We start from the raw sequence: 12,345 nt of genomic DNA on the forward strand, positions 1-12,345 counted from the left end.
ACGTAAATATATGTATGAATTGTCTCTTTATCTATTAACGCTTCTGTAACAAATTGTTCAACAGCAATGTCATTCGTAAATCGACAAGTTCAATTCTCCAACCCCGTTCGCTGAATCGAAGTTATCGGGCGAATTGATAATTTGAAATTGCGCGCGGTCCGGACCGTGTGTCATGTTTGCGCCGTGGCTGGTGCGCGGCAGCACCGTCGGCTGTGTATACATGCAGTTGTCTGCGCGAAACGTCTCGCCGCTAGGTTCCGAATGTTTTGTGAATTTTGTGTTGTTTTCCCGTGTGAAATTTTCGCTGGTGATCGTTACGAGGAACCCGTGATTTTCCGTTTGTTCAGTCCCGGTAAGATCATCGACTTCTTTCTACTTTCGCCGAGCAACGCCAGTCGAAATTTGACATGGCGTTGACACACGCATACACGCGCAGTCTTCCGTCGAAATTCCGACGAAAATTCGCCGTCCCCGTGGACCGTTCACTTTGCACGCCTGCAGATTAGATTTCGTAAGCGACACGCCTGCTTCTGAGGAAAAATCGAGCTTCCGTGTGATCTCGATCGCGCGATAAATACCCTTGATCACCGACATCGGCACACGCGTATCTCTCGTGTCTCCGATTCCACAAGTGGTTGTGTACCGCGCGAGTTCCGTGCAAACTTGATCTTTCCGAATTTTACGACAGTCGATTCAATTGTTGATTTCGTCGTGGCCGTTTGTCGTTCGCGAACGATCACCGAATTGTTCGTTATTCTCGTTCGTAGAAGCTGTACGCGTCAAGCTAAGCAAGATGTTAATTGTAATTAAGGGTTAGCTACTTCTTTTAACCCTCAGACGACCATTCAAATCCTTAGTTACAATTTTTACTACATATATCTTCTGTACTGTTTCTAAGTCAATCGTCAAAAGTTGAGATTTTTGGGAAACTGAGTCCAGATGGACCCAGGCTCCGTCGTCTAACAAGTCTGAGGGATAACCTTTTTGCTACGAGACAGTTTTTCGCCTGTTTGTATTACTGAATTTTTAAACGAGTCGTCCGAAATTCATCTAATAAATGATAAAACCAGAAATATGTTTATCTACTATTTATATTTGAGACCTTGACATATGATCTATTTAGTTCTCCGAGTCGCATTTATGACGCATTTTTAGAGTTGTCGATGATTGCAAAAGTTCGGCGAGTGACAATAGACAGCGGATATTTTCTTATTTTCTCTCTTAATATGTCCAATAGGTTGAAAATAATATAATTGTATTTTTAAATTCGTTTAATACTTTTACTTTTTCAAATTACACCTATTCATTTTTCTGTCACAAATGCACAAACTCCGCTGTCTAGTGATTACAGTCGTCGTTACTGAGGAAAGGGTTGAATTTATGGCGCCAAACCGTTCGAGCGTGAGCAATACGTATTTAGTTGCGATACGTTCGCGCGCTGCGTGTACCTTACTTATAGGGAACAGATTGTAAATCGAACAATGAACATCATCTGTTGTAAGTCACTAACGATAAGTCGAGCGGAGAATGTGTTGTCAATAAAAGCTATACAACTCACATCGACGTTTCGTTTTCATTCGAAGAGAGAATGTCTGTTTGAAATGTACTTTTTCGTTTGTTGCAGTTACCCCTGTTACCCTCGTTTTTTTTTCCGTCGTCGTTCTGGTAAGTTTGTTGATTTTACGTTCTTATTTTCCTTCCGTTTTTCCTGTTTTATTTCTCCCGCTGCTGTGTTATTTTCGAACTTTCTCCACAGATCTCAAATGTTTACAGACGTTGCAAACAATGCATTTTTTCTGTCTACGGTTCTGAATTACCGACTGTAGAAAACGCTCTAATATAGTAGCGATGGTAGCGAACTCTTCCTAAATAGGACGGTCGACTAGCGAACTACATAGGACTGCAACGCTGGAAGTGTGTGTCCGAGATTTTACAGCGTTGCCATGTGGGAAAGTGCAACGTTGCCACATTAGTTTCGCACGAGAATTATTGATGCTTGCAATGAAGCCGGGTAAGCGATTTATTTCCCCATTTTGCCTGCTTTTTTCGAAGCTATTGAAATTCCGAAGTAAGTAGTACACACTCAAAATCGTATGAGTGGGGCCCATATGGTGGCCCAAGGCAGCTCAAGGTAGCCCACAGTGGGCCAGGTTAGTCCAGCCTGTAACAAGTGATTACCAGCATGTAAAAGAAAGAAGGTTACTCTGTGTTAGTACAGAGTTGACCAAAGAAGTCCAAAGTAGTTTAAAGTAGTCCTCCTGGTCCCGGAGGGCCTGGCTCGAGACTTTCTGGAGAGTCTTACTGCGCTTATATGCGCAGCGAAGTCTGGGTTACCAATTAAGCTTTTAATGAAAACGGAGATGCAATACAAAACAATTACATGAATTAAAAAATGTGTTCACGACGAGAGGACGCTAAAATCTGTCGCAAAATCTAGAGTCGGTAATCCCCGAGTCGGTGTGCCGGTTTATTTATCAACGATCGACAAAAAACGCGCGCGCTTTCTGCATTATCCGCCGAGTTGCATGTCCCTGCATCAGTTTCGCGTCCTACAGATGACGGGAGCGATCTCGCATCGATGCACTTCGCTGCACGGGGCGATTGCTATGCATTTTTTATGGGTACACGAGCGACCAAGCCAATCGGCAAGTCCGATCGACAAGTTTCGTAAATGGGAAAACCGGGGAAGTTCAATCGTCGAGGATATTCGATACGCGAGATACACCACGGCGAACGTTATGTCCCGCGCCGCCCGAATCAACGCTCGTCCACAGCGCAGCATTCAAAATTTATCCTTGAAAATGCAAATATTGTTGCGGTAAAAAATTCGGACTGCACCGTTATTTGCACGAACGCGAGCCGCGCCGCGCCGGAAACACGCTGCTAAATAGTTTCGCGCTAAAAGCGTGGACATTGGAATGGCCTGCGACACGTACCGGCGTTAGAAACGCGAATAAAGGAGTGCCACGCTTCACCTAGTCCCGTTTTAAATCCATTCAAAGAACCGCGCCGCTGCGTCAAACACGCCGATGGAGATTTAACCAAGTTACCAGACTTTTTCGCGTTAAACGCGCTCGTGTTTCCCTGCTTACAAGGGACGTTGCACGAGTGACGATTTTAATGCGCTTTTAGCATGACACAGTGCTCGAAAATACACTGGACACGCATTTTTTTCTTCACCTCGCCAGTCGTTCGCTTTCAGGGATGGGAACAAGCATCGAAGTTATAGAATATTTCTGCAACTATTTGCCGTAGCAAAAGGAACTTTCAAATACACAGAATGAGTTTCTTGGAATTGGAAATTTATGATCACATTAAGTTCACAAGGACTGAGAAAATATGCATGATGACGCGATGAAGTTGCTTTAATTATGTGGGATGCTTTTTGTCAATGTATATATTACTCATCGTATATTTCAGTAAATTTATCTCACGAGAACAGGAGGTGAAAGATTGCGAGAATTGGTTTAAGCGCATTAAGATTGAGGATCGTCACCGGCCTGGCTCCGGCTGCGCATTATTTAAACAAATGTCGCCGTCGCTTTTACATTACTCTACGGGAATTTGGATCACGGTCGCGTGAACGTTGATTTTCGTCTGCAGCCGAGAAAAATTACTCGGTCGTTATCTCGACGTTCGTGCGATCACGGTCTTATTGTGCAACGTGCAATTGTAATTTGTACAGAAAAGAAAGTCCGCCGGAGAAATAGCTTTCGAGGAGTTGCGACGTTTCTTTCGGATATGCTTGAAAAGCGTTGCGACGACGCGCTTCGATCGAGAAAGCAACTGCACGCGATTGTCGTTTGACCAGTACATATCCATATTATTTCCGATGCTCGATGGAACGTTGATCGTTAATCGCGAGCTGTAATTCTTATTTTAAGCGATATACGTTCTCGTAATTTTCAAACAATATGTGGTCGTTGGTCGAGCACAGAATTCTACAAGCTACTCCAGATATGCGTTTGCTCCTGGAACAATGCTCCGAGACAAACGATATTACAGAAAGAGACAGAACGCTATTTATCTCGCGATTCCGTGTAGCCTGCATGGGCGTGGCTTAGTTGCTCTCGATTTCCACGGAGCTGGGTCAGTGCCCCGCAGGGCAATTTCTACGTATGCCTGATCTAAATGCAACGAAGCAGAAAAAGTTCGACAGAAATCGAACCAGTCGTAAGAAAAGGAGAAAATGCGCTCTCCATCGACCGGTGGAGAACTAGATCCTTTTCGCAGATAGACTGCGGATCTTTATGCGTTCGTAGCGTCAGCGCATTTGTGAAATACAAGCAAACGAATACAAAAGAAAGATTTTCATCATGCTACCTATGATAATGCGTTGCTCAACAATCGAAAACACCATTGAGGAATTCATTAGGAAACTAATACACTCAGCTGTGAATCACTGATTTCTAAAAGATCGTTGACCAACTTCGGGCAGGTACGGTGTTAAACAAAGTGACACTTTTATTTTATTTTTGCTGATCGATGAAATACACTATTCTGGCTTCTACAGGTCTCTGAGAATAGTGATTTAGGGAATAGTCTTCCCCGGCAGACTTTATCGCTATTTTCGGTGGTGGATAACGTGCTAGCGGACTAGCCGAGTGGTAATTGTTGCGAAACGCGTCAGACACGTCGGGACCAAGCAATGGAAAGTATGTTTGCGCTTGGATCGGAACGCTGATAAATACAAAGGAGGAGTTATCGGCGGGCATCGTCGTCCGTTTGGCAGAACGAACGAACTGTTCGAGTCCGGTCTGTCCGAGACAGCGAGACAGAGAGACAGCGGGGATTGGCGAAGGGTAGGTGGGCCGGTGCGCAGCGCGAGAGGCGTACTAGGTGTCAGGAAAGTGTTTTACTAGCCTTAATTTCGTGTGCTTTCGCAGCCAATATGTCGAGCAGTAAATTTCAAACTTTCCGGCGGGTTTCGCGTTTCGGTGTTGCGCGTTTTAGCGGATCCGCGGTTTTAACGACCCCGTCCATCCTCTCTCCGCATCCTCCGTATCCGTTGCATTCTCAAGGAACGTCCATGCGATATTAATTTCGTAAACAGCCAGCCGCCGCGCCGGGTCAGCGATTTATTTGTCTGTCGAGTCGCTCTATCCGCTGCAGAAACGCAAGTCGATAGACTTTGGAGCGACGCGTCCGAGCACTATGTCCTCGACGATTGTCAATTACGAGCTGCTTCTGATCGGAACATTCATGATGAGGTCCTGAATCGAAATATGTGATGGAGTTGGATTTAGAAGACCTCGACGATGGAGATCGAGTAATTCCATGGAAAATATTGAGAATGGGAGAAAGGAACGGAAATGTTATTCCTGGGACAGCATAATCGCATCGACCCCGTCGAACAGATCGCGTAAATGGCTCCGACTCGTTGGAATTCGTGGGAGCGAATGGTAAAAACTTGAAATTCGACTTTAGTCTCGAAAGCTCCTTCGATGGCCTCGAATGTGCGGTCCATCGAAAGCAAACAGAACGCGGAGCGACGATGAAATATTGGATAAACGGCGCATAAAACTTGACGATGTCCATCGGCGAAAGGGCAAGGGGGGTCCACCAAGAGGACACCGCGATGGAAGGATCGGAGAAACGGCATTGGAGAGGCTACGAGCGAGCCGGCTAATCGATGAAGGTAACGTGGAGAACGCTGAAAGACTGATAGAAGAAAAATAGTAATTTCGTTAGTAAAACATAAAGCTACATCGGTGGCCGGAGAAGGAAGGCAAACACATTAAACATTTAGAGGGCATAATAACCCGTAGCATACGTAATACGGCTGGCGCCCTTTTCACCGATGGCTATGAATAATGTACATACGCCAAGGTATGACGTAGGCTCGCCGAGCTGTGTGTATTTCACTGTGGGGTAGATCGACCAGACTATTTCCAATAACCGGCGCGTAACGTTATCGCGTAGCCGCGAGCGAGCGAGCTAGCTAGCTAGCTAGCTGGCGAGCAAGCAAGAAGCGAGCAAGTAGCGTGCACTAGCGTAGGCGAAAGACCCTCAGAACCCTTTTGTGCAGTTCCTTCGTTGCTTCCGCCTCGAGTAGAGGCCACGTCCCCCCCGTCTGGTCCCGTTGGCCCCCGGTTTTGCCCCGGCACGGCGGTGTCGGCTCCGTTACGAACGCATTTCCCTCGCCTTCGATTCCGTCGAAAAGACGCGGACCCCTCTCGCTACCTTTTCTCGCTAGCGGAGAACCGCGGCGCGGGTTGCATAGTCGCGTAGCCTCGATTCTTCTCGAAATCGTTTTCTCCGCGGCAGCCGACGCGTACCGTTTCCCTTCTTCTTCCCGTTCTTCGTTCCGTTCTTATTCATTTCGAATGGCAAACATTAAAATTTACGGTTGCTCTAATTGCGCGCTCGAAAGGGTTACTGCAGCTTTAACGTTGCAAGTACACGGATGAGACGGTAAAACTTTTACGATCAGAAAGCACGCCGAACGGTATCGAGGAGATGCCCCCGTGTACCCTTTTCCCTCCGCGGGGAAACGGAAAAACATTCTCGCCCTGTAGAGATTACCGGAAACAGAACGGATCCGACGGCGCGGCGCTGCGTCGCGTACTTCGTCCGGGGTCGGAGTTAGGCTGTGATCATGCTGGATGAGATTTTCGAAACTGCGTTGACTCTCATCATTTTTGCATCGACCGGCTCTACGGATCTACGTACCCCATTTGTCTGAACGCGATCGAGCCGCTTGACCGAATGCGTTACTAACAGGTATACGTCTCACCGAAAATCACATTCGACATAATAACCGCAGCCCTGCGTCGAGAATCGCGGGTGTCTCGCGAACATCGAATTTCTGGGAACCGAAGAAATAAGCGTTTATTCTCCGCGCGCGATGCAACGAGTCGTGCGTGGAATACAACGGCGAACCATCGAGCGTTGTTTCCACCGATGGACAATACCGGCGGAATTCCAGCGATTTAAAACAAATGCGCACCGCGCGGTATATTATTCAAAATCGCCGCGGGTTCGTTGTTGAGAAAACACGAGCTGCCGCGCTTCGATCGCGAAAACAGACCGCGATAAGGTTTTTGTCGCAGAAAAACGTGAATCGATCCGGCACGACAAACGATCGTCGCGGATCGATCGATCCACCTTGATGAAACGGAAAAATAAATATTCCACAAACTTTTGCTGCATACCTCGCGCGGGGGGAACAATCTTTTTGCTCGTTGCGGAGGCTCGCGATACTTCGGGTGACATTTCGGCGAGGTTTGACGGGCGACGATCGAATCGCGTGGACGGTTGTCTTCGGGGGAAATTCGTCGGCGAGCATGAAACGAGCGGGCATTTGTCGAGCAACGTCGCCGTTGGGAACGAGAGCCGCGGGCGTCCGGCTCGCGACGAAAAGTCAGGCAGGCGTCACGGTTTCGTTGACGGGCTCCGTCCGAACGAAAAACTGGTAGGACACGCGTCCTCTGTCCGATAAATCTAGTAGAGGTGTCTAGGGTAGAGGGCTGTGCGGAGGAGGAAGGGGGATTCGGCCTGCGGGGGCCGGCTCGGTGGGCAGAGAGGGTAGTAGTGGGTTTCGCGCAACGAATATCGCCATAAAGGCCAGCTGAAAAGTCAATCAAGCGGGCCGAATTACGTCGAAAAGCGTAGCGCGCACGATGCGCGGGGCGAGCGCGGCCGCCGCCGATATACAACAAAATGAAAGCTATCAGAGGTGACAATCCGCGGACGACAAATCAGCGTGTATATTTAATGCCCGTGGTGCCACCCTCGCCCCCGGAAAACCTCCCGACGCTCGAGGTGGAACGCGTTCGCACCCTGTGCGAATCTCGTTCTCTCTCCCTTCCACCTCGTTTCTCTCTCTCTCGGCTCTCTCATGATCTGGCTCTCTCGCTCAACCCATCTCTCACCGACTCTTTTCAGTAGCGTTCGGTTCGGTTCTACTCGCTCGCTCTCACTCCTTCCAGTTGCCGTTTTGATTTTCATTTCGGCTGTTTCCTGCCTGCTCGGCTTCTTCGTCCTCTCTTTCTAGCGATGGTGCAGCGCGGTGGCCATCCGCTGTCTCGTTCTCGTCGCCGTACCTCTCGTTCCTCTCGGATATGTCACTATGCTACCGGACATAACCCAGAACCACCCCAACCGGCTTGCTTCCCCGTCGATCCATCGTTTCTCGCCTCGACCGTCTCTATCCGTCGCCTGCGTTATTTGCAGCGCGTTGTTCCCTCGCACTGCGCGCCGCACGCCTCACGCCGCACGCCACCCGCCGCGATCTAGCGCAATCAGTGCTATTATATTAATATTTATGTCCCCTCCTGTTCCTTCTCCCCCCCACCGCGCCGGGAGCCGGCCCCGCCGGCTATATTTCGCGAAAAGTCAATCGAAAACGACCCCGTATCCCGTACACACCGGCCTTCAACGCCACCTTGTTGCCCACCTGTCGACACCTTCGCTCCGACTCCACCACTTCGTCTACCTGTATGTACTTCGAAAGAAAATTTTCACGCTCCAGGGCTTGTCCACTATAGAGTTCCTCAAGGCTAAGCTGGTCCTTAACTCCTCAATAACCGGGTTCCTGGTACACTTTCAATTTCTCTTCGAAACTACTTTAGCATTTTTGTTGACCAGGCTTTCGAAAATTGTGGAATAATCGCCGATAGATAGCGTGTGTGTCGCGCGGACACGTCAAGGATCACGAGGTCGAGCGAAAGTCAGCAGATGTTCGCCCGCGTTAATATTTTATATAGAATATTCCCCGGTATTTCTCTTAGGTGACCTACTTGCTTACCGTATGGAAATCTATGCGCGATAGATTCGATTGTATGTAAATAGTAATAGGAAGTGCAGTGTTTTACGCAACGCCGAAGCTTCGCCAAGCTTCTGCGGAGAAGACTCCGCGTCGGGAACGAATACATACATCTTCATTCTCGTCATGAACTTTGCCTTTGTAGACGGCCTGACAGAACCTGGACCTAACGCAATCCAAAAACCGGCTGTTCGCGCGGTTTTCACGACTCGGCGAACCCGGAATTGCTTACTCTCGGTTCACGGGCGATTAGGCATCTTTTGATCCGCCCCATCGCCATCCTCTGTTCACTGCTACCCTCCGATCCCGGTAACGTTCCCTTCACGGTTACTTTGATTAATTCTTCAGGATCTTCACTATTTTTAGACAGAATTTTCACAGTATCTTCTAATAGTTCGGGATTGAACAAACAATGCGAATCTTCGCGCAAAATAAAAAGGGCTACCTAGGACTATGAATCGAACGACATGCGAGATCGATGGTTCTTCAATTCTCTGTTGGCCAGCGGATCGGGGATAGATTTTCTAATCTGTCTGCTAACCGAGTAATCGCATTTCCCTCTTATCCAGCAGGGTTCCCCTTTGCCATGAGTTCTCTACCCCGTGGAGATTCATCCTCGAAGGTATTACCAGAAATGTTAGTCCGTGTAGCGATAGTCACAAATGGCAGACGAGCTCTCTCACTCTCTCTCTCGCGCGCGCACGATCTCCTGCTTATCTCGGCAACGCATTTTCGCAACGAGCGCCCCGAAACAACACCCTGCGCCTTTATTATTGTTTTTACGATCTCTGAAAGCGCAGATACGGCGCCCGGCTTACGAAACATGTAGAAAACGGCGACGGGGGAAAAAAAGGTAATCGATTGCGGCTAATGAGCGCAGGAAACGGCGTTGCAGCGCATTATGACACGTAGCAACGGAATTGCTGGTGGTCGTTACATATGCTAATTAATCCGTGTCGCGGAGACGCCGATTGTCTTTCGACGATTTTATATATACAACGATCAGCTGACGCATTACGTGACGCGCGTCTACAACCGGAATATTCAATTTGTCGCGCGCTTCGATAGCCGACGCTATCTGCATATAGTTCCTGATACGATCGACCATAGTTGTCGATCGTTATCGGCAGTGACATACAACCCTATTATATGTACCATGCCTGGAGTCAAATTTATAATTGCGAAGTAAAGTGCTGATCGAAGAAAAACCCTTGGGTCCGAGCTGTTTCTTAGATCGTCCAGTACTACTATTTTTTTTCGTGAACGTGGAACGTTTTTGATTGTCGTTTGGAGCACGCCATGAAATTTGCGATCGCGGGAAGGAGCGAGAAGGATCTCGTCGCTTTTGTGTTGGAGCGGCGACCACCCGTCGCGCAAAAATTGGTGCCTAATGCGAATTGTAGGTTAGATTTCTCCGGGCGGTGACGAGGCCCTTTCGTCGATCGAAATTTCATTTCCGATCGGCCGAATAGCCCGCCCGGGGTTTCCACCCTATTCGCCGCGTTCTGTTCCATTGAAATTAGATTGTAGCCGGTATTAGAAGGATAACCGTCGATTTTATTGTATGCTGGTACCAGGGGGCTGTCCCGAAATCGTCGCGACAGGTTGCGAAAACAGCCACTACGGACAGAAAATCTCGCGTTTAATCTCTCGCCCTTAACCGACGGCTCCCGGTCGTTTCGGGTGGCGAACTCGATTACGATGTCTCCGATCTGTCATGCAATTCGCGACACCATTAAGGTACGTGTCCATAGTAAAACTATCGCGAGTTGTTCCTCGCAAGGTTGGTGTTACGTGCATCATACTGGAAAATTCTAGAGGAAACCACCTGGCAATGGAAAATCGAAATGAAATCGCAGAGGCCAAGGGGTTAACTATTTCAGAAATAGAAGGAGTTGCAAGGAGAAAGAGAGAGAGGGGATAGATACATATGTATATAGAATATACGTAGGGGGAGAATTGCGGGCCACGAAATTACGCGTTAGGCGAGTTGCCATAGCTAAGCAGCAGCAGGAATCTGGTGGGATCGCGTTAGAACGGTGGTGCTCGGACATAAACGCGCAACCGGAGACTTATCCGAGCTGATGCGATGGGGTAGAGCGATCGCGAGAGGGAAGGCTGTGATTCGGTGGAATAGTAGATGATTTTCATGATTTCATGATTCGCGATATCGAAGGGGATCGTCGGTAACGAGCCGGTCGTGACTCGCCGGTTTTGTACGGTAGCTTATTCGTTGTTTCATAGCGGTACAGCAGCGGCGGCGAGCAACGACTCGGCCACGAGAGCAGAGGAACGCGTTCGATGTTTCTGCGAGCGGAGGAACTGCCACTTATCCGCTGGCTCGTCTCTAAATCGGCCGAACGCTAGAGCCAAACAGCTCTGGCTGTAGCATACGTACGAGAGAGAGAAGGAGAGAGTGAGAGAGAGAGAGAGTACTCTGGAATCGAGGCGGAGAACCGTTCTTCCCTCCGCTTCTCTTTCTTCGAATTCTGCCTTCGCTTTCTCGTTTGTTCTCCGCGCGGGAACGCGATGTGTTTCCCCTCTGCCCTCTTTTCTGCCTGTTTACACACTGCAAAGCAAACCCGAGAGGCCTCGTCGCCCGGCGATGCCAACGATCGATCGATTCCCGAGCATCAAGGAGGATGGAGAGCGCAGCGCGCTGACCACAGCCCTTCGCGGGAAATTATCGCCGATCCCTCTTTCCCCCGAAAAACGTGGAAATCGGGATTCTGGGCTCGAGAGACGCGGAGCGTCGGCTCCGACTTTTTCGTTCCCCCGCCGGTGCTACTCTAGCGTTTCCGCGGTGAGAACGGGAGCGGAGGAAGCAACGATTGTTTCTTCTAGATCGGTCGGGCTGATGATACGTTGTGTTGTTCGGGAAGGTATCGGTAGGGAGAGCAGGAAATCGGATCGCATGTCTGCCTCGAATCTTTCCGCCATCTTGCCAGAATTCTTTCCACGGTAGCGAGCGACGAGCGGCGAAAACCGAGCTCTGCGATTACATTCCCTTATAAATATGCAAATATGGCGGCACGGTGCACGTAGGGAGAAGAAACGGAGGAGAAAGAGGAGGAGGAGGCGGCGGTGGCGTAGTAGTAGGAGGAGGAGGAGGTGGAAGAGGAGGAGGACGAGGTATGGAAGCGGGGAGGAAACGGTGGCGGCGGTCGCGGTGGGTTCGCGGGTCTCCGGCAAACGAAGGTTTCTCCGAGAACGCGAAGGGGGCCAGGACGCAAAAATAGAGAGTATCGCGGTAATAATTATTGATTAGGTATTCGTGACCGACTCGCCATTGCTAGAGCCCCGTGCACCGTACAAGACCAGTTAAGTACACGTACCTCGATCTTTTCCTCCCGTTTATTCCTTTCCGAGACGGTCGCCGTGCTCCGAAAACGCTTATCGCTCTCTGCCTCGGAACGAATCCCTTTCTCGACGAATTCGTAGCAAATCGGTAAACCGTGCCGCAACTCGCGACACGATCAAGGTAAACCGCGTGTGTGTGTCGGTGCGACGACTTCTCGAGCCGTTTCAAACGCGGTCAAATCATCGTAAATGAACAGCTGCGCCTCACGTGCCCGGGG

At 49.2% G+C, this 12,345-nt stretch overlaps 1 protein-coding gene across 1 annotated transcript in view; it reads left to right on the forward strand.

The window, feature by feature from the left end:
• Positions 1-192: 192 nt before the first annotated feature.
• The window catches only part of LOC143212216 (protein bric-a-brac 1), a 270,719-nt gene continuing 258,566 nt past the window's right edge, over positions 193-12,345 (forward strand). Inside the window, exons 1-2 of the mRNA XM_076430762.1 lie at positions 193-352; positions 1,625-1,665. The gene's annotated coding sequence lies outside the window, so the exon portion shown is untranslated. The remainder of the gene's footprint in view (positions 353-1,624; positions 1,666-12,345) is intronic.

This window comes from Lasioglossum baleicum, chromosome 9, assembly GCF_051020765.1.
Source record: "Lasioglossum baleicum chromosome 9, iyLasBale1, whole genome shotgun sequence".
NCBI lineage: Eukaryota > Metazoa > Arthropoda > Insecta > Hymenoptera > Halictidae > Lasioglossum > Lasioglossum baleicum.